This window comes from Dasypus novemcinctus, chromosome 17 (genome assembly GCF_030445035.2).
Source record: "Dasypus novemcinctus isolate mDasNov1 chromosome 17, mDasNov1.1.hap2, whole genome shotgun sequence".
In the NCBI taxonomy this organism is placed as follows: Eukaryota; Metazoa; Chordata; class Mammalia; order Cingulata; family Dasypodidae; genus Dasypus; species Dasypus novemcinctus.
In genome coordinates this window covers 41652735-41679256 of record NC_080689.1, presented here as the reverse complement: position 1 = coordinate 41679256, position 26522 = coordinate 41652735, and the positions used below count along the sequence as shown (strand labels likewise).

General features: G+C 37.3%; 1 long non-coding RNA gene across 1 annotated transcript in view; it reads right to left on the bottom strand.

Moving 5' to 3' along the window:
• Positions 1 to 25657, bottom strand: part of LOC131273858 (uncharacterized) — a 91774-nt gene extending 66117 nt beyond the window's left edge. Inside the window, exon 1 of the long non-coding RNA XR_009181025.2 lies at positions 25592 to 25657. This is a non-coding gene — a long non-coding RNA (uncharacterized lncRNA). The remainder of the gene's footprint in view (positions 1 to 25591) is intronic.
• Positions 25658 to 26522: the final 865 nt, after the last annotated feature.

The following is a 26522-nucleotide window of genomic DNA, read 5'->3' as shown; positions in this document are numbered from 1 at the left end:
AGCATATGGTAGAATGGATTACTAGGTAGTTAAAAATCTAGGTCTGCTATTATGTGCTTAGTCAAGGAGCATCTTCTCTGAAGCTTTCTGTATTTAAAGTAGCATCTCTTACAGAGATTAATTGCTCAAAGGCAAAAGGTAAAGTGATGGAAGAAATGTGATGCTGATATGATGCCATTACTTTCAAGATTGGAACACAGTAACACATAATGATACTCTTCTAGAAGATGAAAAATATGTTTTGTTTTGTTTTATTTTTCTGCCTGAAATGTTCTTGTGACACTCCAAAAATCCTTATCAGGGATCTCTCCTTGACTCTGTTAGCCCACAAGGAAGCTAAAGATAGTTTTTGCTGAAGGCATCCCTTTTCTTTAAGCCACAATGCCAAGGGAGAGAATGACATGCTTTTCCCTTCTAACACTTAGATTTTGGTGTCCTTTTTTCTGTCCTAAACATTGTCCTGCAAATAGGTCCAATTTGAATTGAAACTCCTAAAACTGAACAAGTTGTGTATTCATCCTTGTCCTCATTTTCACCATTAGAGACCACTCACTTCTATGAAACTAGATTTACTTAACATTATGATATTTAATGTGCATATACATATATACATATATATATATATATATATATATTCTCAAAATCTTTGCATGTTAATGATTTAGGATTTGCCAAGGAAACGTTGTTTTATATTGTGCCTGACTGTGTTGGCTCTTCAGTGAGAATTTCAATTGCCGATTTGAAGTGAAAAAAGGCACTATCAACATTGTTAGCTTTAAGGAGAAAGCTAATTTCAATTATTAGACTCAGTTTCCATATCTGAAAGCAAGTCTAGGACATATAGACTAGGGATTACTTCCTAGCTGCCTACAGTTCTTGATGTGGATTAAGTGTTTAAAGGATGAGATAGAAGAAAATTTTCTCTACCTGGGGAAAATTTTGAAATAAATGTTTTCTGTTCAAACATCATATCTCTTCATGCCAATGACAGGTAATTTTCACAGGTGGAAAATTGCTATTCTACTCTTTCCCAAATCTAATATCACTTTGAAAAACAGTTTGGCTTTGGAAAATGGATATTTTTCAAGTAAAAATAATAATTTCCAATTGATACCAGCAACTTGCCTCTGATTGGGTTGATTTTGGGAAAAGTTTACCTTGCATGATTAATAAAGAGTAGATCTTTTTTAAAGAAATAAATTGGTTGTTTCTTGACAAATGGAAAACTTGTTTTAAAAGGAAATGATAGAGAGGGAAGCGGCTGTGGCTCAAGCAATTGAGCTCTCGTTTACTGAATGGAGGACCCAGGATCGGTCCCTGGGACCTCCTGGTTAAAGAAAGAAAAAGGGTGTCCCAGACCATCATGGGAAGGTGCAGGCCCCTGTGCAGTGAGGAAAGGTGCACCAAAACAACAACAACAACAACAACAACAACAACAAAATAACACTACCAGATAGGGAAAAAAAAGGAAATGAGAAACTAATACCCTCAGTCCTTTATTTGAGCAATGAACTATATTCTGTGCTGAGTTTCAAATATATTCAAGGTTCCATTCTCATATAATCCTCTAAAAAATACCAAATATGAAAACAAAAGTGAGAATAGGCTCTTAGTTGACTCTATCTACCAAGATTTCTCAATGGCAATCATGAGAATGAGCTGCGAAGGCAAAACCAAATATATTACTTCAGACTTAAGGAGCATTTACCAACTGTGGAGTTTTGAAAATATGTACACAAGTTCTTTGATACTCCTCTCTTCAAGAGATGGAATCTGTTTCTCCTCCCCTGAGTATGGGCTATACTTATTGATACTGCAATGACTAATAAAGCAGAAATCACTATAATGGGTAACTTTGGAGAATGAGTCATTTAAAAAATCACTGTGGTATCCATCTTGGTGGTTCTCTTTCTTCGATAGCTTACTCTGGGGAAGTCAACCTTGACATTGTTGGCAGAAAGCTCTGGGTTTCTGGGCTTCTAGTTTCCTGGCTCATGTCACATAAAAGAATTTAAGGACATGCCATAGAGTAGGCAAGGGAGTAAACAGTTTATTAAGAAACAAGAAAAGATTACACAGTACCAGACATGGTCTGTGGAAATACTGCAGAGTGAGTCATGCATGTGGGGGTCCCAGGTTAGGCCTTTTAATACCTTTACTACTCTCCCTTCATAGTGTTGGGGAGGGGCCCCAGCTGTTTGCTGTTCTGATTGGTTGCCTTATGACCCCCACCTGTTAGCTGTAGGGGTCTAATGAGAAGGCCTGTTTGACCTTCTCCTTGACCCTGGAAAGAGTTCCAAATGGGATCTCATGGCCAGGGTCTCATGGGATCTTTCTGGCAGCCTTCCCCTCAGGAGCTTCCCAGGTGGGATCTCTCAATCATGTGTTCTGTCCTCCATGTGGTCTGCAAACATGGTCAGGCCTGAGCCACCTTCCTTCTTTCACTGCATTAACCTGCCTCAACATGAGTACACTTAAGCAACCCTATGGAGGGCCCTAGAAGTCAGGAATGGAGCCCTCCTACAGACTGCCCTGGAAGTGAATCATTTTAGAAGTGGATCCTCCACCCCAGTCAAGCCTTCAGATGATGGCAGCTCCAGCTGATATCTGAATCTAACTTCATGTGAGACCCAGAGCCAGAACTACTGGGCTAGGCTTTGCCCAAATTTGCCCATAGAAACTGTTACACACAAAAAAGTTTGTTGTTTGTAGCCACTAATTTTTAGAGTACTTTAAAACACATTGATAAAGAATGACTGCACCAATAATATGCCTTTGATATTCACTGATATTTAGATCATTTTTCATTTCTGATATATTGAAAATCTAAAGGATATACTTGCTTAATATTTCAATTAAGATCTCTGGGAAGATAGGGCTATAAGGAAACTAGTCACTCTCCTTGGCAGATCACACACAGTTTTTCCACTTTATATAGTACTCTTACCCTGCATTCTTTCATATTTATCTATAAGTTTATTGGTTTAGAGATGCAGTAGTCCCATCATCCTTCTTATAGTCTAATGAAAATTGATGAGGTGCCAAGGTTATAACAGGTAATCAGTTATGAATGGGAGCATGACCTCTAGAGCCAGGCTATCTGGGTTCAAATTTTGATTCCACTACTTACCAGCTGGTGACCTAGTGCTGGTGAATCACAATATATCTGTGAAGATTTACTGTGAAGTTCCAAGTTTCTACCTCTCTAAAACAGGATGTTAAGCAGCTTTGTATCACAGGGAAGCATAGAGAGATTGAGAGGTGACGAGTTTTTATTTGTCTTATTATTATTGTTATTAGAATAATGAAAATGCTCTAATCATGATTGAATTGATGAATGGACAACTCTGTGATTATACCAAATACCACTGACTGCACACTTTGGATGGATTGTATGCTTTATTAATATATATCAATAAAATTGGTTTGTTTAAAGAAAAACCAGGATGATAATACATTCTTCATTTGGGTAGCCAAATGTTTCAGCCCCACACACTAAAAATACCATCATCATCATTTTCCCATTGATCCACTATATTACCTTTTATTTTTTTGGAGGTCAAGTGTCCCTGTGGGAGGATTCCTACCACTAACTAATAAAATTCGCTCATTGAACCTACACTGTTTTATGATTTGTGCTGAACACCTACTGTGTGACTCCAGTGGAAGAGGGTTCTTGAAAGCTTGCCTCTGCTTTCCCCAGTCCTCACCATGCACTTTATCCCTTTGCTGATTGTGCTTTGTATCCTTTCATTGTAATAATCTTAGGCATGGTGTTAGGATTGAATCATGTCTCCCACAAAAAGCATGTTCAGAACCCAACCCCTGATCCTGTGGGGGTGAACCCATTTGTAAATTGGACCTTTGAAGATGTTATGTTAAGGCGTGTCCAAACTGAATGCGGGAGGGCCTTAATCCAGTGTGGCTGAAGTCCATATAAGCAAAGGAAATTGAACACAAAAGAGAAGCCATAGTGAACAGCCAGAAACTGGAAGTCAACAGAACCAGGAAGAGAAAGATGATACCACCATATGCATTAACATGATAGAAAAGTCAAGGAACCCCAAAGATTGCCAGCCAGCCCCAGGACACCACAATCTTTGGGGGGAAAGAACCTTGTTGCTGGTACCTTATTTTTGGTACCAATAAATTCCCACTGTTTAAGCCAGTGTATTGTATGGTATTTGCTTTAGCAGCAAACACATTAACAGGGCTATATGCTGAGTGCTGTGAGTACTCAGTAAATCATTGAATCTGGGGGTTGTCTTGGGGATTCCTAGCACAGATATTTAACTTATCTTAAACCTTGAATGGGAGAATAAAAATGCGTGCAATACTACTTAAAGAAAGAAAATGACAATGGGTAGATGCATAGAAAGAAACTTTAAAAAAAATATTGTATTTCTTTAAAGGCTATTATTGACTTTAAGTTTTTGCAAATATGTACACATATATATTACACAAAACAAAAACAGAATTTGTCGCCATCAATCCTATAACTATTGAGAGAAAATCACAACCACAGTTTAAAACTTACACACAAAGAAAATTTTAGGCTTAAATAATTGTTCTGTATTGAAATTTTATTAATGATCTTGAATCTTCAAAAAACATTGTAAAATGTTGACCATAATTAGAATGTAAACAAATTGAGAAAAACATGTTTTTGTAACAACTGATAACCAGGCATTTATTTATGCAAGAATATGATATGGACTGGCTTAATGCCAGCCAGAAGGGCACTTTCTACAAAATTCAGTGCAGATACCACTTCTACGAGCATCAGGTAAGAGGCAGGCTGACACTGGCTTGCTCTGACTTCCAGCTCCAATGCCTGCGCTATGCTGCAAGATTATCTGCTGTTCTCAATAACAGCCTGCTACCAGCCCAGTGGCTTCCCCCATGGGCTTTGCAACCTCTGTTGAAAACCCTGTCTAACCTAGCTCTGGAGACCCACTGTTAAAGGTACCACCTACTTTTCCCCAGTCCTCAGGTGGACTTTAGGGATTATCTTTAATATTTATATGTCTTTGATCTGGCTATTGTGTATTGGTTGTATTGGAAGCTTGAGATCAAGCAAGCAAATAAATTGCATTGAGCTTGGGAACTAGAATCCTGTTGGACCTGTTTTCAAGTGCCTAATTTACTTTCATTTTGATCACCTGTCAGTTACTACAACGAAATTTACATGACAATTGGCATAGTGGGCAGGATCCCAATACCAATGCAAATACTTATTTGGGCACTACAAGCAATATATTTATTTAAATTATAAATTCTAAAAGAAAAGAATTCATGGGAGATATGTATCAGCATTGCCTATTTGAAATTTTGCATGTACTTATTTTAATTGACGTTTATGTTTGGAAGAAAACTGAGAAGAAGTTTGGAAAACACTCATGCTGTGGAAAAATCTTTTAAGACAATGAAATGGGGGGAAAACTAAGTGTTAAAAGATGAGGATGCTTGGAGGCCAACAGAGGACGTCATAAAACTAAGATTTAGGATTAGAGATGTTGGCCTGATGTTGGCCTGATCACCACACCAGAAGAGTTATATCCTATAATTAAGAGCTAAACAGAAGGAAATACCTTCTATATTGCCACAAGCAAGAGGCAACATAGACAAAGATATAAAAGTAAAGGGAACATTCTGACTAGAAGGACTGAGTCTAAAAGACCAATCCAAATCCTGACCCAAATGCTCCAGGTGATGACCCAGATTCCTTGCCAGGTGGTGATGACTATCCGGATGATCCGTACAGCTGGCATGGATGTAGCGAGACCTATCACTCTGATTAAAACTACTAAGAACAGTAGCGATAATGACCCTATTGCAGTAACAGAGCAAAGGGCATTTCCCAGACAAGAAATCATAAAATTAAGGCAAAAATTCTCACAAAATGGAGAAACAACGGAAACACAGTGGTTATTAGATCTATGGTCCAAAGGAGGACATAATTTGCCATTAATAGGTGGCAAATTAATACAATCAGGAAACATATCTAATGATGCTAGACTAAATAAAATACTTAGAAGTTTTGGTGAAAAACATCCAGAAATAGAAAGATCACTATTTGATTTGATTTCTAGGGCTTGGAAATTAAGCCCTTTTGAAATTTAGCAGCAGCCATAACAGGGACTTGGCCTTCTGTGGGGGCTGCAACTAATACCTTGATGAAGCTGGGGCTATGGACTATGATTCATGATGGTCGTACTAATAGCCTGTTAGAAGCAAAAGCAACAGACCAAATAAAGAAAATTATACTAAGATCAGCACCAAGTCGGGAGAGAATAACTCTGTTCACAGTTTTCACAGGTGCTGAGACAATTGGCAAATAAATTAACGCAATTAGAACAGCTGAAGAAGTATGTTAGGATAAAATGTATGCCTTCAGAGCACTGCTCAGTTTTGAAAAACCTATGAGATCCCCCTATTTAATCTAGAATGGGAAAAACCTGTACCAATAGGGGAAAAGCTGAAAGGAAATGGGATACAAAATATTAGGAATGCTTTCAATAATAGAAATGAAGATTTTAGGCAGATAAGAACAATATTTTGAAACAATGGTGATGGCAGAGAGAACTTTAGACCACCTACGACCTCTTACATAACTAGTGCAGTAAGTAGTAAAATGCAAAGTAAACCAAGAAAAAGTACAGCGATACATAGAGACCTTGTGTTACTATAGGGACACAGGGACTCAGCAGTCTCCAACTATTGGTCAAAGGTAGAATCAATTACCCATATATAAGGGTGACCATTTCTATGGATTATTTTGTAAATATGAATATCTAATGTTAGTAGATATTGGATCACAGATCACAATGTTTAAAATCCAGATAGACAATGATGAAGAAAATAATGAAAAAATTTGTACTGAAGGTCTGGGAGGCAAAATTAGTATAGGAACTTGGGTTAAGAGATATAGTATAATAGTGGAAATGGAACCTATGTAACCAAAAAGCCTCATATGGCCTAATTTAGAAAACATATTGGGAACGGGCATTATGGCATCACATGTGAATAGAAATATGTAACATACGACAGATTAGCAAAAGCTAAATGGATTCATGTTGTGCTATCAGATGTAATTATAGTAATTAATACTGCACAATGTAATTTAAAGAGCAGTTTCTAGTATATTACTAAAAATTTACAGGAGCTAGTGGAAGAAGGCATAATAATCCCTAACATCTCACTTTACAATAATAACATTTGGCCAGTTAAAAACTAGATGAATCTTATAGAGTCATTGTAGATTTTAGAAATTTTGATAGGGCTACTGCTAAACTAGAAGGAACACTACCAGATATTGGTACAGTAATTAATAAAGTTACTACAGGAAAAGGAATATGGTATACAACGTAGCTTTTAGTGATATATTCTTTGCAATATTTATTGGTAGTGAAAGCATTCTCATGGGAAGGAAGGTGATATAGGTTCACTAGATTACCATAAGAATTTATTAATAGCCCAGTAATAGCATACAACCAGTTAATACCAGAATCATATATATTTTCTTATACATATCCACACGCTAGGATAGCATCTTGTATTATACTGATGGCATTATTATAATTGGAACAGACAAAAGAGAACAGGAAACATTAAATTACAAATTATTTACTTTCAGAAAGATAAAATGCAAGGACAAATTATTGTGGTAAAATTTTTTGGAATACACTGGTTCTCAGAAGGACAAACTAAACCAATCATAACCAAATTACAACAGTTACAACCACCCAACACAAAAGAAGAGACATAAAATTTCTTGGGTTTATTCGGCTTATTAGAAACAGCCTATACCCTATATAGGTATATTGTTGAAAGTTGTATATGAAACAACAAGGGAAAACAAAACCTATTCCTGGGAAGAAAAGCAGGAATTAGCATTACAACTAAAAGATGCAATTACAAATTATCAGACATTAGCACCTATAGTATTAGACTCTAAATTAAGATTAGAACCTATATTTACACAAGGCTTTGGTACACAGTCATTACAGACCAACAAACCAAAAGTTGCTAGATTCTATCCAGTAAGTTTCTGAACTAAAAAGTATTAAGAAGAATACCTGTGCACTGTGAGAAGCCCTACAATATTCAAAGCCATTAACAGAAAAAAAAAAAATCTCACAACCCATACTGGCATGGGCTAAGCAAATGCGAAATTAGCACAGAAGAATTATGCTGGTTCAACGAATTCTCAATTGGAAATGGTATATTTTTGAGCAGACAGTCCACTCTCTGCATTTGCTGAGGAAATCTGAGTATTGCCAACTGTGGGCTTCCTGAAATTTTTGAGGGATTAGTCGATCCAAGTGCAAGCACTTGGGCCATGGGGGCCACCCTGGTCCAAGGCACTTGAAAATGCATGTATGCAGATGGGGGAGCTGGAAGACTGTGGCCTTGGCACTCAAAGATGCAAAAACCCTAACAAGTAAGGGGAGGCATCATTCAGCATAACAAGCAGAATTAGTAGAAATCTGGCTGGCAATTGAACAAATGCTCAAAGAGAAAAAGAAAAAAACTATGTCTTTATAGATCAATGGGCAGTAGCTAGAGGAGTGGCAATATGGTCTGGATCATGAAAACTGAATAATTGGCAAATTAATAACCATGACACTTGGGACAAAGAAATGTAGGATGAAATAGCTAATTCAAAAAAGATATCATGCTCACACATGTATCAGCACATCAAAAGGACAAATCTAAAACAAAATATACTAATGCAATAGGTTAAATAGAATAGAATAGAACATATGGAAACTATATGTAAGGTGATAATAAAGAAAGAAAAGGGAGAAAGGAAAATACAGAAGATGATGTAACACTATGGAGGAAAACCTATGAACAGACAGGACATGAAGGATTACATGGTACAATTAAATGGACACAAAATAGAAATTTGCCCACATACGTACAGATTGCAAGAGACATTTTCATAAATGGGAGTTCTATAAAAAACCTGAAAACACAACTGACAAAATGAAATACAGCATTTCAAATAAAATGAGTTGACTATGTAGGTCTGATGACACCAACAGGAAATAAAGCTTACTCTTATAATAGGTAGAAACATGGTCAGGAAAAGGGATTTCTTTGACATGGAAAAAGAATAATAAAAAAGCAACTATTAAAGCTCTTGAAACATGGATAGCCTGTTACAGAAATTCTCTAATCATAAACTCAGATCAAGATAGTCATTTTAGGGTAAAAGAATTGCAAAAGTGGGCAGAGAGTGAAGGAATATGCTGGAATATTATTTAGTATGCAACCCCCATATAAGCAGGAAGCATACAAAGATATAATGGATTAATGAAAGAAAAATTTAGAATGCTAACGAATAATGTGGAACTGAAAGGTTGGACTTAAGTTTGGAAGGCTGCTAAAGCATTCAAACTAAATTCTTGTTGGATCTGCTTTCAACTGCTAAATTTTCTTTTTCTTTACTTTTTAATTTTTTTAATTAAATTTTTTTGTAATTTATTGAAATATATCACTCATACACAAACATACATAAACAATAAATGTATTATAGTTGTGAACTTACAAAACAGATATAACATCAAACATATGTAACAGCTCAGCCTACCACCAATAACCTGCATTATTTTTAAACCTTTTAACTAATCATTAAAGAGCATTGTCAAAATATTACTACTAAACAAAGTATTTTTCCCCTAACAAATCTGATTATCTTTATATCATTTATATATGAACATACCTAAACAATTAAGTGTATAGTAAAACTTGTGAACTTACAAAGCAAACATGCATAACATCATACAGGGGTCCCATACATCAACCCTCCACCAACACCTTGCAATGTCAAGAGACATTTGTTACAAACTATGAAAGAACACTGTCAAAATCTTGCTACGAATCATAGTTATAATCTTACATTTGGTGTGTTTTTTCCCCCACCCCACCCTCTTATTATTTTTTAAATACATTTTTTATGACAGAATTTGTAAACTTATAAAATAATCATGCACATGTGCAGAATTCCCAAACAACACCCTTCCATCAACACACCACAATGTGGTGTGTCATTTACTACAGATAAAATAATATCATCTGATTATTGCCATGACATAGTGTACATTTGGCTCACATTTTCCATACTGCCTCAGTATCAACACAGTACATCTTTTGCACAGATGCAAGAATATTATATTATTACTACTAACCACAGTCCATAGGACCCTCCAGCTGTATTTTTCCCATGCTTCTCCACATTCCCAACACCAAGCAGTAGTGATACACATTTGCTCTAGCTAACAAAGGACACTCTTGCATCTGTGCCATCAGCTACAATTCTCACCCACCTCTTGGTTTACTATGCTATCCAGTTCCTAGATTATTCTCAAGAATTCTGTCAATTGGCATTTGCATAACTAGACTACCATTTTCAGTCACATCCCCATTTATAAACTAGCTATTACTCACTGTGTGTTACCACCCACTCTATACATTTCCACAATTTTACAGTAAAGCTAATTAAAACTTCTACATACATTAAACATCAGTAATTCATTCAGTCCTTCTCATCTCCTTTAAGAATCTGCCATCTACCACCAGGTCTTTAAGATATTTTCCAATCATTTCTTCTAGAAGTTTTGTGGTTCTTGCTTTTATTTTTAGGTTTTTGATCCATTTTGAGTTAGTTTTTGGATAAGATGTGAGATAGGGGTCCTCTTTCCTTCTTTCAGCTATGGGTGTCCAATTCTTTCAGCACCATTTGTTGAATGGATTGTTCTACCCAAGCTGTGTGAGTTTGACAGGCTAGTCAAAAATAACTTGACCATACCTGTGAGGCTCTGTTTCTGAAGTATAAATTTGGTTCCATTGGTCTATTGTGTCTGCCTTTAGGCCAGTATCATGCTGTTTTTACTACTATAGGTAGGTATTATGACTTAAAGTCTGGAGATGAGGGTTCACTTTTCCTTTTTATGATGTTTCTGTCTATTCAGGACTCCTTACCCTTCCAAACAAATTTAATGATTGTGTTTTCAATTTTATTCTTTAATGCTGGTGGAGTTTTTATCAGGATTGCATTAAATCTGAATATCAATTTGAGTAGAATTGACATCTTAATGATAGTTGGTCTTCCAATCCATGAGCATGGAATGTTCTTCCAGTTATTTAGGGCTTTTAAAATTTGTTTTAACATTGAGTTGCAGTTTTCTGAATACAAGTGCTTTACATTATTGGTTAAGTTTATTCCTGACTATTTGATTTTTATCTGTCATATTTTATTTTCACCACTCTTTTGACACTTTTAGTTACTTTTATTGATATAATCTTCATTTCTAAACTCTCTTCCAGGCCTCTCACCCCTGTCTTTTCTTTTCAGACTCTAGCACACCCTTTAGTATTTCCTGAAATTCTGGTCTTTTGCTTAGAAATTCTCTTACTTTCTGTTTATCCGTGAATATTCTAATTTCACCCTCATTTTTTGAAAGACAGTCTTGCTGGATATAAGATTCTTGGCTGGAAATTTTTCTCTTGTAGTATCTTAAATCTATCAGAACACTGTCTTCTTGCCTCCATGGTTTCTGGTGAGAAATCAGCATCCAATCTTATTGGATATCCCTTATATATTATGCATTGGCTTTCCCTTGCTGCTCTCAGAATTCTCTCTTTGTTTTTGGCCTTTGACATTCTGATGAGTATGTGTCTTGGAGTTGGTCTATTCGGATTTTTTCAGATGGGAGTATGTTGTGTTTCTTGGACAGGGATATCTATGTCCTTCAATAGGGTTGGGAAATTTTCTACCATTAGTTCTTTAAATATTCCTTCTGCCCATTTTTCCTTCTCTTCTCCTTCTGGGACACCCATGACACATATGTTTGCATGCCTTTTCTGTCATTTAGTTCCCTGAGACCTTGTTCAATGTTTTCCCTTCTTTTCTTCATCTGTTCTTTTGTATGTTCACTTTGAGGCCATTTCTTCAAGCTCACCAATCCTTTATTCTGCCTTCTCATATCTGCTATTATATGATCCCAATGTTTTTCTAATTTCATTGAGTGCACCTTTCATTCCCATAAGATTTGCTATTTTCTATGTATGTTTTCAAATTCTTCTTTGTTCTCATCCAATGTTTTCTTAATATCCTTAATCTTTTTGAATTTATTAAGGAACATCTGTAATTAGTTGTCTCAACTCCTTTATATCATCTCGAGGCTTATCTTTTTCCTTTAACTGGGCCATAGCTTCCTGTTTCTTGGTGTAGATTGTAATTTTTTTGTTGATGTCTTTGCATCTGGCTTACTAGAGTATTTTTTTTTGGGGTGCAGTTTTTCTCTTTAGTTAGGGCTTCCTATCATTTCTCCCTTGCTGGTTATGCAGTAGGAGCCAGGCATGTAGTTGGTGCTGTAAGCTGTGGAGGCTCAAGCTTCCCTCATTGCACCAGGGACCAATGAAGCTTCTTCCAACTTTCTCCTTTGCCAGGGGTAGGGACAGAGTCACAGCTATATGGAATAATCCACATGCAAACCTAGACTGTAGTTGCCCAGAGAGACTGATGAAGCTTCACATCCCTTTCTCCCCTGCCTGGGGCAGGGATGGAGCTGCAGGTGTGGGCAGCAGTCTATGCAGTGTGAGTCCAAGATGACTATAGGCTTCTGATTTTCAGTCTATGCCAGCCAAAGTTACCTGTAGTTACCTATATAGGTTGGTACAGGGCTCCTCAGCCTCCTCCCCACCAGAGGCAGGGCTGAAGCCTGATCTGCATGAAAGAAATTGGTTCCTGTTGACACTGAGATTTTCAGTCAGCCTAGCTTCCCCGCAGGCTGGGGGCAGAGTCAGAATGGTGGATACTGACCTCTTTCTGATTTGGGCTGGTTCTCACCCCCGCTGTTCCCAGGGTTATCTCTTAGGCAGCTAAGTCTCCCAGTCAGTAACTGAAATCGGCAGCCAACCGTCTCCTCCTCCCCTGTTTCTGGGGAATTGAGCTTCCAATTCCCATCACAGAACAGCTCCTGGGGTGGCTCGTGCCACCAGAGTAGAACTCATGTTAGTGAATGTGATGATTTATTGAGGTTCTATTTGGTTTTTATCTTGTCACTCTCATGCAGAAATAATCTAAACATTTTAGCCTTTTGTATCTAAGATATTCTGAATATGGAAAACTGTGTACTTATGGGGATAAACTGCAATAATGTAGTACAATTTTTTTTTGCATAATCCTTTATGGTTTATTGGGATACTTTCATGTTTATTATCTCAAAAAGAAAAACACACCAAACAATGAAATAGTGTCAAAGTTTTAATTGCCTGTTACTTAGGTCTCCCAATAGACAGAAATATTGACTGAGATATGATCAGTGTTGTACTCTTGTATCATCTTTAGAAACTAACAGAATATCTGGTACAAGGAGGCACTAATTTAGTGAGTGAATGAGATTTAATTACTCGCTCAAGGTGACATTGTTGGAGCTACATTTGATTGAACCCAGCTCTTCTGGCCTCAAGACCAGTGTTTGCTCCTCTTTATCACTGCTAGCCTAATAGCACCTGCCTGTATATGGGCGGAGAAACTAGAAAACCAGGGAAGAATCATGTAAATATGTTTATATTTTCTCTGAAGCTGACCAACCTTTCCACTTTCAACACTCTGGGATGTAAACAGATGAAGAAGATAAAGCATGGGTCACTAGGAAGGCAACTGCTGAGCAGTCCCTGACCATAAAATACCATCCAAGTGTCCATCTGTTCCATATTTAGATACACATTTTTCAAAATTAACATATGCAGACTCATTTAAGTGAAGAACATATGTTCAGAAAGGTATTAGAAAGTGCTGCTGAAAGCTGATGAGAAAGCCTGAGGTCTAAGAGAAAAATCAATGACTCACATTTCCTTATTCTGCAAAGAGATATTTAAGTTAGTAGAGTAGCTCCCAAGGGGAGAAGATCTCCAGTGTGGTCTAAAAGGATAAACTTGACATCCTGGGTGATTTTATCGGCCAGGGCCTCCAAGCAGTAGCAGTATTAATCGCTTACTTTTTTCCTTGAATAAACAGATACCAGAATCGAAATGATTTTCCCAAGACAGGCTGATGTTCCACTTTCCAAAAAGCATACTCACCTCTGAGCAGAATAAAGAATTTTTCTCAATGGCCCCCTATGCCATGTTTCAAACTTCCTGACCTCTGTTTCCTCACATTTATTTTCTGTATTATTTGTTGATGATACCAGTCAAGAACCATTTTGCCCATCTGCTTATAGAAATCTAGGAGCACTGAGTGTTAGACACACAAATAATTTATCCTCCTGGAATTAACAATCTAGATATAATACAGGATAACATACAAGTTGCTTCATGTTATACAATTATAGTACCAGTTATTTTTTTTCAATACAGCCATTGAATCCATAGTCTTTGCTTGCCAGGCAATAATGATTATATAAAACATACAATAACAATGTTAAAACATGCAATTCAATGCAAACCTAAAGCAAAATACACAAAATTGTGAAATATATAACCATGTAATATATAATCATATTGCTACATGATTAATATATATTTTAAATACTGTGCATTTTAGTAGAAGTAGAGCTCTAAGCTTTAAAAAATGGGGAAGATTACATAAAAGAAGAAAAACTTGAGTTATGTCAAATAATTAGTGAGGTACAGAAATGAAAACTATATAGAAATCTAAATCTTGAGGGAATAAAAAGTAAAAGAATAATCTAGAATATGGAGAAGATTAATCAGGAGTAATCCCAAAGGAGATTGGAGTTTTAATTCTATTTTTGAGGGAACAAAGGGTTTACATCTGCAGAAGATAAGAAAGCTGTAAGATAGAAGACATGTTAAGAACAGGGAGCAGAAAACAGTACTTTGGTTCTTGCCGCTTCAATATTTTTCTCAAGTGTCTGCATCACAGCCTAGAGATCACCACTGTAAAAATTTGGCATAAACCGAATAAAAAGAAACAAACCAGGTAAGGCCATGGGACTCTGGGGCCAGGGAAACTCCTTTCTGACTCTCCTGCCCTCTTCAACTTCCTTGCTTTAAATCTCTTAGGAGAAATTCCCCACTCTAATCAAGCAGCAGTCATCTAAGTTAATCAGGTACAATATTGGGCAAGTTTGGGGAAAGACTCAATATATTGGTAAGTATGTCACCATTCTTCTTGCTCCTACTTAAATAGTTGTGCTCTTAAAAGGAAGCAAGATGACCCTGGAAATGTGGGCTATCTGCAGCAAAGCTGCACTGATGCTATGGGCGAGCCCTGAACCCTGTGTCTGCAATTTCTGTCAAGGTGCTTTTTTCACTTTCTCAGATAGATTGTGTAATTCATATATCTACCCTATTATTCCTGCCTTCTTTTGCAATACAATTCCTCACCATGAAGTATCTACTCACTTTTTATCTACCTCTTCAAGGATGTATTTATCATTAAATAATCTACTCAAAAGAGAAGTTCAGTCCATCTTGCTGCCTAACACTGCTCAGCTCATGTAACCAATATTTTGCAGAGGAATGTGATCAGACTACTCACCTTCCTAAGGGTTTGGATATTTAGGAACCTCAGTAACACAGCGGGCATTTTTACATCCATAATTTGCATAGGTATTTTGTCTGATTCAGCAAAAATGTCTAATACTTCTCCCACTTTATTCTGTTGTGTATCATCTACTGACAATTTCTGAATCTAAACTTCAGGGAGAACAGCCAACATCCACTTAACGTGTCACTAATTTGCCTTTTACTTTTCCAGAAGATGGCCAGGCCAATGACTCATTAGAAAATAGAGCCATTTTTCTACGATTTATCTCCACTCCAGTAATGTTTTTGGACTGAAAACATGCAAGGTCATTTGACACAGAAAGGTCACAATAGTGCCTAAACTCATTTCTCACCGAAAATGAAAATATGGAATCCTATTGCAAGGAAGGGGTTTGTCATGGGTCAGCTGACCTAGAAACATCTTTGATTAGTCTAGATGTGTTCAGTGAGGAGACTGGAGGGAGGTGATTACTTCTATTGATCCACTCCATTCACTCTGCTCAACACAGAGAAGAAGTCAAGGTTCTTAAGGAGTTCAAGTTTAATAGAGAACAGGCACACTGATGAATAAATATAGTGCACTAAAGGAAGAACAATATCAGAGATATGTGGCACATTTAAAACAATGTTGGGATCTCAGTAAGAACTCAAAATATGCAACCACTGCTATTAAAACTCTTCATTCAATAATGTTGTCAAGGAGGAGAAAGTGATTAAATTGGCTTGGTTGGGTTAAGGAAGGATTCCTTTCACTTAATATAGCATTAACTTTTTATAATAACTTTATAATATAACTATAATTAACTTTGATTTTTGTAATTGAGAAAACAATTACAAAAAGAACAGTTAATTCACTTTTCTTGGTCACATGGCTAGCAGGGTCACAGTTCAGGTTTGGAACCAGATCTGTCTGAAGTCAAGGTCGATCCCTCCCCTTCCCACTCTGGTGCTTTTTTCCTCTTCATTATCACATGGGGACTGTGGAGCTTGCAAAGATGTATATTGTTCATTATCCTCAAGGAGTTTATAGATTTGTATAAGAGACCCAAAAAATTACAGAGTGGAACAATTAGAGTATTATATCAGTCAGGAGGAGATTGCTTCAAAAATTTAAAGCAGCCTCAGTTTTAGAATTTCTTGAAGGTGGATATGGTAAGGGCCAACCTCTATGCTACTTTTAGAAGCATATTTAGACTATATCTAGGCTCCAGTGATTACCAACAATAGCTTGAAAGGGAACAGAAAACAACTACGGCTGGTGCCAGTCATACTTAAAAACAAAATAGACAAGCTTGGCTTGTGGAATCTTAGGAATTGGTTCAATAATGGACATTCTGCTGTCCATGTGTTTTTAAAAACTTTTAAAAATTAGTTGGGGAAGATGTGGCTCAAGTGATTGGGCTTCTGCCTACGACATGGGAAGTACTGGGTTTGGTTCCTGGTGCCTCCTGGAGAAGGCGAGCTAGCACAATGGACAGGCTTGGCAAGCTGACACAACAAGATGATGCAACAAAAGGAGACACAAAGAGGAAAGACAATGAGATACACAAGAAACCAGGGAGCTGAGGTGGCTCAGGTGATTGAGTACCTCTCTTCCACATGGGAGGTCCCGGGTTTGGGTCTCAGTGCCTCCTAAAGAGAAGATGAGCAGACACAGAAAGCACACAGCAAATGGACACTGAGAGCAGACAGTAACCACAAACAATGAAGGCAGGGGCAGGGGGATAAATAAAATAAATCTTTTTTTAAATTAGTTGTAAATTTGATATATTTTAAAATGCTTTGTGTTGATAGCCTTCTGACCTTGATATAAACTATTGCTAAATTTCTGTGATGACACTTTTATAGCATTCAGCTGCATGTCTTTAATAAAGATAGTTTATTTCAGTGACGATCCTTTGAGATGAGCATAATGAATTCTGGGTATTTTTCTGGGGAGGGGGTACTGCTGTCAGAGAAATAAGGTAAGAAGATCTCAGGGTTATGCTTTTGGACAAAGCGCTAGTAAATGATTCTCTCACTCCTGATTTACCTAGTCGATTGGAGAGATTCTAGTGAAACATTTCAATCTATAGTGTTCATCACTAATTAATTAGTCCCCCTGTCAACATTCAATACAAATATATACACTATACGGTAATTATAATGCACCTTGCTCCTGGGGTCTTTGAAGAACACAAAAATGACCAAAATCTATAATGTCCCTATTCTTTAAGATCTTAAAAAAATCTAACAATGAAGATAAGACACTGGTTTATTCTTCTGAGAATTAAATATATCTTGAGGACAGTTCTAGGCCCTGAGGGTACAAGGGTGTACAAGTGGACTGAAAACCTGCTGTTATGGAGCTCATGCTCTCTTGGGGGGAGGCAGACAACAAACACCTAAGTAAGTAAATAAGCTGTCAGGTAATGGTAAGCACTGCCAAGAACATAAAACAAATCAGGGAAGGTCTTGGACAGAAGTAATATTTGTGCCAGCCATGCAAAGATCTGAGGGCAGTGTGTTCTTGTCAGGGCAAACAGCAAAGACAACCATCTAAAAGACACAGAAAACACGGAGTGCTCAAAAAGTATCCCAGTAGGCTGATGTACTGGAGCTTAGTAGTCGAGGGGGCAATGGTATAGCATGGACTTGAAGAGGTGGGCAAGGGCCATTTCCTGGAGGACCTTGTGGGTTCTGGTAAAGAATTTAGATTTTAATTTACTTGCCATTGGAATCTGATAGAGTATGTGATTATGATGTGAAAAAGTAACTTTAATATACATATAATGTGATGCTATTTAGCCAAAGTATATAACCCAAGCACTGTGATTGTCAAGGGGCTGCACAATTACTTTTATTTCTTAGAAGATTAGTGATGACTTTTTGGAGATGTTTGCCTTTGAGCTGAGTCTTGCAATACACAAAGAACTTCCTGTGCTGAGGGAATGGTGTGAACAAAGATCTCAAGCAAGTCATGTTGAGAATAACTGTCTCACAGACAGATGCCTTCACTTCATGAGAGTGGGAAATACTTTAGCCCAAAGAAATGGCAGTTAAGTGTGAAATTGTAGGCACCAGCAGCAGGCTGAACTGTTTGGGTGACTAGAGGGTGAGTGGGGGGGTGAAAGTGTGGGACTTTACCCTCAAGCTACACTAATGGCAGCTGTTTACTCTGACTCCCTGGAAGCTGACCTTCTTGTTGTGCATTGATGACCTGAGGGACAACATGATACAGTAAATGTCATGATAAAGGAGTTGTATTTCAGGAATCTGCCAAGGTCAAAGGGAAAGGTCAGTACATCATCAGAGTAGAAGAAATTCTCACTAGCGAATATGAATGGACTGACCTCTGCTCCCTTTTGTGTTTCTTTTTAAGCGCTTATGCAACAATACCTTCTGCATGTAGAAAGGCAACTCAAGTGCTTGAGAAAAGGAACTGAAAAAGTCAATTCTCAGCTTTGGGCTATGCTAATTACTTAGAAATAACTCAGGCAGAGTTTACTAACCTGTTTTGAAAGGGATGGTATGTGCAATGCCACTAAAACAGATTTTGATATAATAGTCCTGGAATTATACTGCCATTTTCATTTTGAGGTGGGGTGCTCTCATTATGATATTTTTCTATTTTGTACAACTTTGTCAAGACACGTAGGTTTGCCAAGCAGTGGACATTACTAATCAAATTACCCAAAGACAGGGGTCAGCAGTTTTTCTATAAAAGTGCAGGTAGTAAATATTTTAGGCTTTGTAAGCCAAGAGTCAAAATCAAGGATTTTATGTATATAACAAGAAAGAAGAAAAAACACATTTTAGTTGTTTTATTATTTTTTATGATAAATTAAAAAAAATGAGTTCAATTTTTGGTAATGCAAATCTTTTAATAAGAAGAATAGAATTCTTTTTGGGGGAGTAATATTTCACTTAATTAAGGTACATATTTAGTGTTTTCCATTAATAAATCAATAGCAATTATTCATCTGAAAACCATTCTTAGGTTGTAGGCCTTAGTAACAGACCATCAGGCTGATTTAACCCATTGTCTATAGTTTACTGACCTCTGCCCTAAAGTATATCTTAACTGGTAGCATGAATGTTTTAAAAATTTAATAATTATAATATTAATAAATCATCATCTTCAGGTAGTGCAGTATCTTTTTAGAGGTCTACATTCAGTGGAAAAATGGTTAAAAGCATGTGCTTTGGAATCAGGTCTTTCTGGATATAATTCTTGGTCATCCTCTAGATGAGCTGTGTAATTTGGGGCAAGTCACCTAATATCTCTGGGTCTTGATTTGCTTGTTTTTAATATAATGATAATATTAGTATCTTTTCAAGGCTGTTTTAAAGAGTAAATAGATTAAATGAGATAGTATTAGTATGGTTTCAAACAAATAGTAGAAAATAAATTAAAAAGAATAAATAGTAGCAATTAACACTCTTTTTATATGATCCATCAAGTCATTAGAGGTGAGGGGTTATTATTTACCCAATTTTTGTTATTCATTTGAGGAAACTAAGGCAGAGATCAAGGAAATTTGCCAACACCTGTGGTGGAATTATAGCTAAAACTCAGTTCTCTTATCTATTAATTTACTTAGGTGTATACATATATGATAGACAGAATTCGTAGATGACCCCTAAAGAAACTGCCCCCTGTTGTACGTGCCCTGTATAATCTCCTCTGCTAGACTGGGATGAGGTCCATGAACAGGAGGGATATTGATTAGGTTAGGTTAAATGGTAAAGGTAACGGGTTAGTCACTCCCATGATTATGTTACATTATATGAGTCTCCATCATAGCAGACAGGACAGAGATGCTCTTGCTGGCTCTGAAGAAATGAACAGTTATGTGAGAGGGCTTCATGGTTAGGAGCTGAAGGCAACCTCCAGATCAGCACATCCCCTGGCTGACAGCAAAAATATGGAACCTCAGTCCTACAACCATAAGGAACTGAATTCTCCAAGAACTTGAATGAGTTTGTAAAAGGCTCTTAGTGCAAACAGTCCAGCCAACACCTTCATTTCAATTTTATTGGACACTGAGCAGAGAAAATAGCTATACCATGCCCAGACTTCTGGCCTGAGGAAACTGTGAGATAATAAATGTATGTTGTTTGAAGCAGCTGGGTTTGTGGTAATTTGTGCAGTAAAAGAATACTGATAAAATAAGACTTAAAAAACCAGATAGATTGTTAATGCTGGATATAAAATGGTGAAGAAAACAGACTTGGTTCTTGTCCTAGGAATTGTCCTTGGAATTTTCTATTTAGACCACAAAGAAAACATTTTAATGCAGTCTGTTTCTATGAGAAAAGTAAAAAGTAAATTCATAGGAAAAGAGAAAAGGTCATCTAGATATCTTGGGGGTATAGGGAAAGTTTTCTGAAGATTTTGTTAAGAAGGAAAATTGAATGTGTACAGCTAAAGAAATGGGAGGGCAAATGGGAGTGGAAGGGGTGGTGTATGGAGGGAGTGTTCCTGCTCGGTTCTGGAGATATAGGTAAAAGAATGGGGTGTTCAGTGAATTCCAAGTCACTCACTGTAGCTATAGAGGAAATGTGAGAGATGAGGCTACCAGGTAAGCAGGGGCAAGTTTGTGAAGGGTTTTGAAATGCCATGTCACAGAGTTGGGACTTTCCTCTGAAGGAAATGGGGAACCAACAAGTAGTTTTTATGCAAAGGAGTGTACTTTTTTGGAGTGTTACATCCACATTTTAAAATTTTTTATTTCATTGATTAAAGTATTTTTGCATGCAAAATGCAAATATTCCAGGGCACTTGAAAAAACATATGAAATCAATATAGCAAAATATGAATAGTATAGGGCAAATTCAAGTACTTTAGAATTTGAAGAGAAAAATTACATCAATCAGAGGATAAATATAAGTGAAGAAGTAGAGGTTTTTCTACTCACAAAGTGAAGCATAATTTTTCTCCGTGCCTTAAGTTTTGCAGAAACAAAGAATTCTTTTAGCTTTCATTAAGATCATAAATAGGACAAGTCCAGTCTTGACCAAGTCCATTCATGGAGGAAGGTTGGGTATTAGGAAAGACTTAATGCTGTATTTGTCCTCATATTAGATCTTGATTTGAAGGTGAACAGTTGTTTTAAAGTCTTGACCATATTTGACAAAACACACATGAAATATATCTTGTTTTCCAAATCACGCATGTCAAATACAGGTATGATAAGTTATTTTTGCACTCTGCATACAACGCAGTGTAAAGTCCAAAAGATCAGGTAACGGCCAGAGCCACAAATGACATGACAGATTATGACAGATGAAACTAGGGCCACAGCAAGGAAAATGGAAATATGTGTTCAGAGTCTCCTGCATTTCCACAATATGGGTATTAAGTTGCCATAGTTTCTGACATGGCAGATGAGATGATTTATAAGGGCATACATTGGAAGGGTAAAAACTCACTTTTCTATGGAAACCTTTTTGGAAATTGGTTATATGATCATAATGTCTAGACTGTGGGAAAGAAGGATTCAATCAAGTGTCCTTATCATTTCCAAGGGAGAAAAAAATCTATAGCTTTATTGATTTGCAATGGTTTTTTTTTTTTTTCCAGAGAAAATGCTGTCTGAAAAGTGGTCATTCACAGATGTTTATTGATCCTTCCAGGGATTGAAAAATTATAAAATGCTCTGACCTTTTTAACCTTATTGCATCCCTCTGGCATTTTGATGAAAAGCAATTAGTCACTTCTATTTCTCCAATAATAGCAGTTCCAAATTCAGATCAAGCCTCCTAATTAGAAGATCATAAGCCAGGTTGGAAAAGCAAATGGTCACCTGACAACCAGAGTAAGATAAATGCTGATGTTTTATGCAGGGGCCGTTGAACAAAGCCTGAGAAGGTTCATTGAAAAAGAGTTTAAAATTAATTCCGGCCTGTAAAATGGCATGGATGTCATAACAAATCTATTGTTTGTTAATAATTCTTTAAATGCTGGTATGCACAGTAATTTTTTTATTGTAGAAAATGAGCTGGAAAGGCTTACAATTAGTTGATTGACATGAAATAATATGACAGATTTGATTATCCCATCATTGAGAGAGCTGTCAGGTGGATACCATCAGTTTGGGTTCCACAGAAGGTACAATACACTTATTCTTATCCCCTAAATAGAACTTAGAGTGATTCTCTATAGCCCTGAATAGGAGAATTGTTGTAGCCTTGAGCTCCTTGTGCAGCTATTTTGGTAAATGACACAGGCGAAGTCTCCAACAAGCGTGTCTGAAATAAGAGGTGGTTTGACAACCAAGGAAGGCTTTGATCATGTAATAAACGAGGCAATGGGAAGAAATCTCTAAGGTTAGAGAGCTATAGTTCTATCAATTATGTCGCTTCATAAATCAGGAGAAATGGGAGGAGGATGAGAGGTTGCCTTTCAGCTTCCTGTCACATGGATTTCTAGGAGAAAACCTCAGTCACTTTCCAGATATCTGTGTCGCAGACAAGTCTCAGCTGAAGTATGTTAATGCAAAGAGGAGTAATAGGACATATTGACATGTTTCCTCGATCTTCTATATAAACAGTCTATGGGGAGTGGGTTTATTTCTGATGTAGATAGAACAAAATAAGTGAGGATACTAAATTATAAACCTCTCCTTTCCAAAGTCAATTAAAAACCCATGGCCTAACTTTTACACACTTATTATTTAATATGCCCTCAAACTGGTATCACCCTCTAATGAAGGTTGGCACATATGGGCCTGAAAAACCACAGGTGTGTGTTTCTCCCAGGGGACTGTCTCCTTAACTAAGTTCCCGAGGGCATTTTATTACTGAAATGAAAAGCTTAGTTAGGGGTTGATTAAGTGGCCCTTCAGCAAACCCAGGGAAGTGGTGGCACAGAGGCCTCGTTTTCTCACTATTCCTGGATGAGTATATTCATCAAGCTTGAGTTCAAAGTCTAGGAACTCTCTCAGGAACAATTCATATTATGAGATTTCCTGCACCAAAATCAGTCTATGTCTCTACAAGCATTTTCAATAGGGAATGCTAAACTGCTACAAATGAGCCCCTGGCTGGCTGAGTTGAAGCACATTCCCTCCTGTACATGACTGTCACTAGCTTCACACACATCACTGGAAACTGGGAAGGAATAAGTTCTAAAATGCAGTAGAAAACATTTATTTAGTCCCTGGATCATTGGGATCTTTATAAACATTAAATTTCCCCACCCACCCTAATCCTAGCTCCTGCCAATGTATTCTTTATTAGTCTGAAATGGTATCTAAAAGGTAAATGAACTGGCAATAGGAATGAAGTAAAGTAGGTACCAGATATTCCAAAATACTCTCATCTGTACTCTTCAACTAACAACAGAATGGAATATTGCCTAACACCTCATCTCAGTGGGCTTATTATGAAACAATGATCTTAAATTGCTAAGAACCATCCACAATTGTGCTATGTCCTTTGACAAATAGAAGGATGAGATTAAGGGATTCGCCATGGATCAGTTAGAAATGCATTTGATTGAAAGTTAAAGAAAACCCAACCATGGTTACTTATAGAAACGAGCTTTTGTATTTTTCTCTAGCAATGTGTTGGCCAATGTTGGCAATGCCTGGCATTGATTCAATGGTTCAGCAATGTGGGGACCAAAACCTTTGTGATTCTCTTGACCTTTTTCTTGTCTCAGAAGATGTCTTCTGAAGTTTGAACAATCATGACCACATTTAAGGATGGAAGGAGGGCCTATGCCAGCTGGCTCTGTCCCCTTTTAGAAGCCTTGCCAGCCAGCATGCCCAATGGCACATAACTACCTCTAGATTCAAGGATGTCTAGGAAGGTAGGGCACATGTTTGTTGTTATTTGTTTGGCCCAGTGCATTGCTTAGAGTAGGATGCTCATCTACTTGAACAAAACCAGGGTTTGTTACAAGTAAGAAGGTGGAAGGATGCAAGTTGGATAATGTAACAGAATTTGCCTTAGGGAAGAAAAGGAAATAGAGACAAGAAGCAGCAGGAAAGGTTTCACTTTACCATCTTGTTTAGTTCACTTCATTCCATAGTAAGGGGAGCAAGCAGGGCCAATCCTAGATGAAATTGTAAAGGGTCAGTGTTTTTTCTGCTGTTTCACTTCCCTCTTCACTCTGTCACCACTTTCCATATATTCTTAGGTGCTCTGTGTCAGGGGTTTCCCACATGCCCTCTAGTCAAAGGTTGCTTTCAGGAGAGCATCTCCGGTCAGAGTGGATGCCTTGATATCCTGGTATCCAGAGTGAATAAATTGATATCTCTGCAATAACTTTCTGGAGGTTTTCATTTTAAGCTTTACTTAGTAACAAAGAGCTTTGCCCACAAATCAAGGGGGTTCAGGCACTGGTGCACACATGACAGAACTTTGGAGTCAGAAGGGCCTGCCTAGTACCCCAGAAATCACACTGGCTCAGTGGCTGACTTGGTATGGTACCTACTCCGGCTTTTTCAGAAGACTGGCACTAAATGTTGGCTTGGACTAGGACAGCCCCAAAATATCAAACCTAGATTGAATCATCGTTTTAGTTTTCTATTGCTGTATAGCAGATCGCCACACACTGCAGCTTAGAACAAAACTCATTCATTATCTTAACAGTTCAGTTGGTCAGAAGTAGTGGGCTTGGCTGAGTTCTCTGCTTAGGTCTCACGTGGCTGAGATCAAGATATCTGCCAAACTGGGCTCTTATCTGCAGGCTCTGCAGAAGAATCTGCCTTCAAACTCACTGTTTGTAGGCAAAATTCATTTCCTTGTGACTGTAGGATTGAGGTTCCCATTGACTGTCATCAGGGGTTGCTCTCAGTATTTAGAGGCCATGCTCAGATCTTTTCTACATGGCCCTTTCCAACTTCCACCTTGTTTGAATCTCCTCTGTGCTTCAAATCTCTGACTTCCTTTTCTGCTACAATCCAGAAAAAAGGGCTCATGAGATTATATTAGGCTGAATAATCTATTTTAAGGTAAACTGACTAGTAAACTTAATTACATTTGAAAATTTATTTTATTATTTAAAAGAACATAGTCACAGGTGTAACATTGGAGGATGGGGATCATGGGGACATGTTAGAATTCTGCTTACCTCAGTCATCTCTGGTTGAGGGAATTCCATGAAGAAACTTCTCTCCTTTAATTTTTAAAATTTTGCCTAATAGTGAGGTAGAAGAAAGTGGAAGAACATTGAAGTCAGGTTCGGTCAATTCAGTACTTTAGCTCAGAAATGATCTGTTTGAGATATTCATGTCACATGGACAAGGAAAAAGGAAAGTCAGAGGGGGCACGAAGACATGAATGGAACTATGTTTGCTTGTTTCTTTCTCTTTTATTCCCAACAATTAATTCAGTATAATCATAGAGTAAGCACACTCAGGGAATGCTTTTTAAATGAGGAACGATTAGACTATGGATTATTCAACATTTAACAAACATCACCTCCCCCAATCTTATTTACTTACAATTTAAAAAAAATTGTAATTATTTCTTGATTTTTGATCTTTTCCCCTGATGGATGGCAGGAGTAAATGAGACCAAATCGAAGTTCACAATTATATCAAATCCTCTTCAAGGTCACATGGTCAATCCCATATCAATGGGGTGAGGAAATTTGGTCTACCTACCAAAAGTCACATCAGCATCACATGGCAAAGGCTGGACCTGTATAATCTAATTATAGAGATAGAGTGTAATTGGGAACAGCAATCTAATCTATCACAGACTATCCACAATCTATTGACTAATAATTGTCTGTGCTCCTGCATTAGCAGACTCTAAGGTTTGGCACTGGAGGGAGAATATGTTGGTAGGGAGAGATAGCCGATTAAGGTTTTTCTACTTTATCAGTCTGAACTCATTCTTTCTCTGGAGTCTCTTAAAATCCTTTGTAAACAAGCCTGTCAGTCATTAGGTAGGGTTCAGAGAGACCATTTGAATGATCCATTTGGCTAGCCTCACTGCAACATCTAGAGATCCTCCAACATAGGGTTTAGTTTTAAGAAATTTTTTTATTTTCCTCA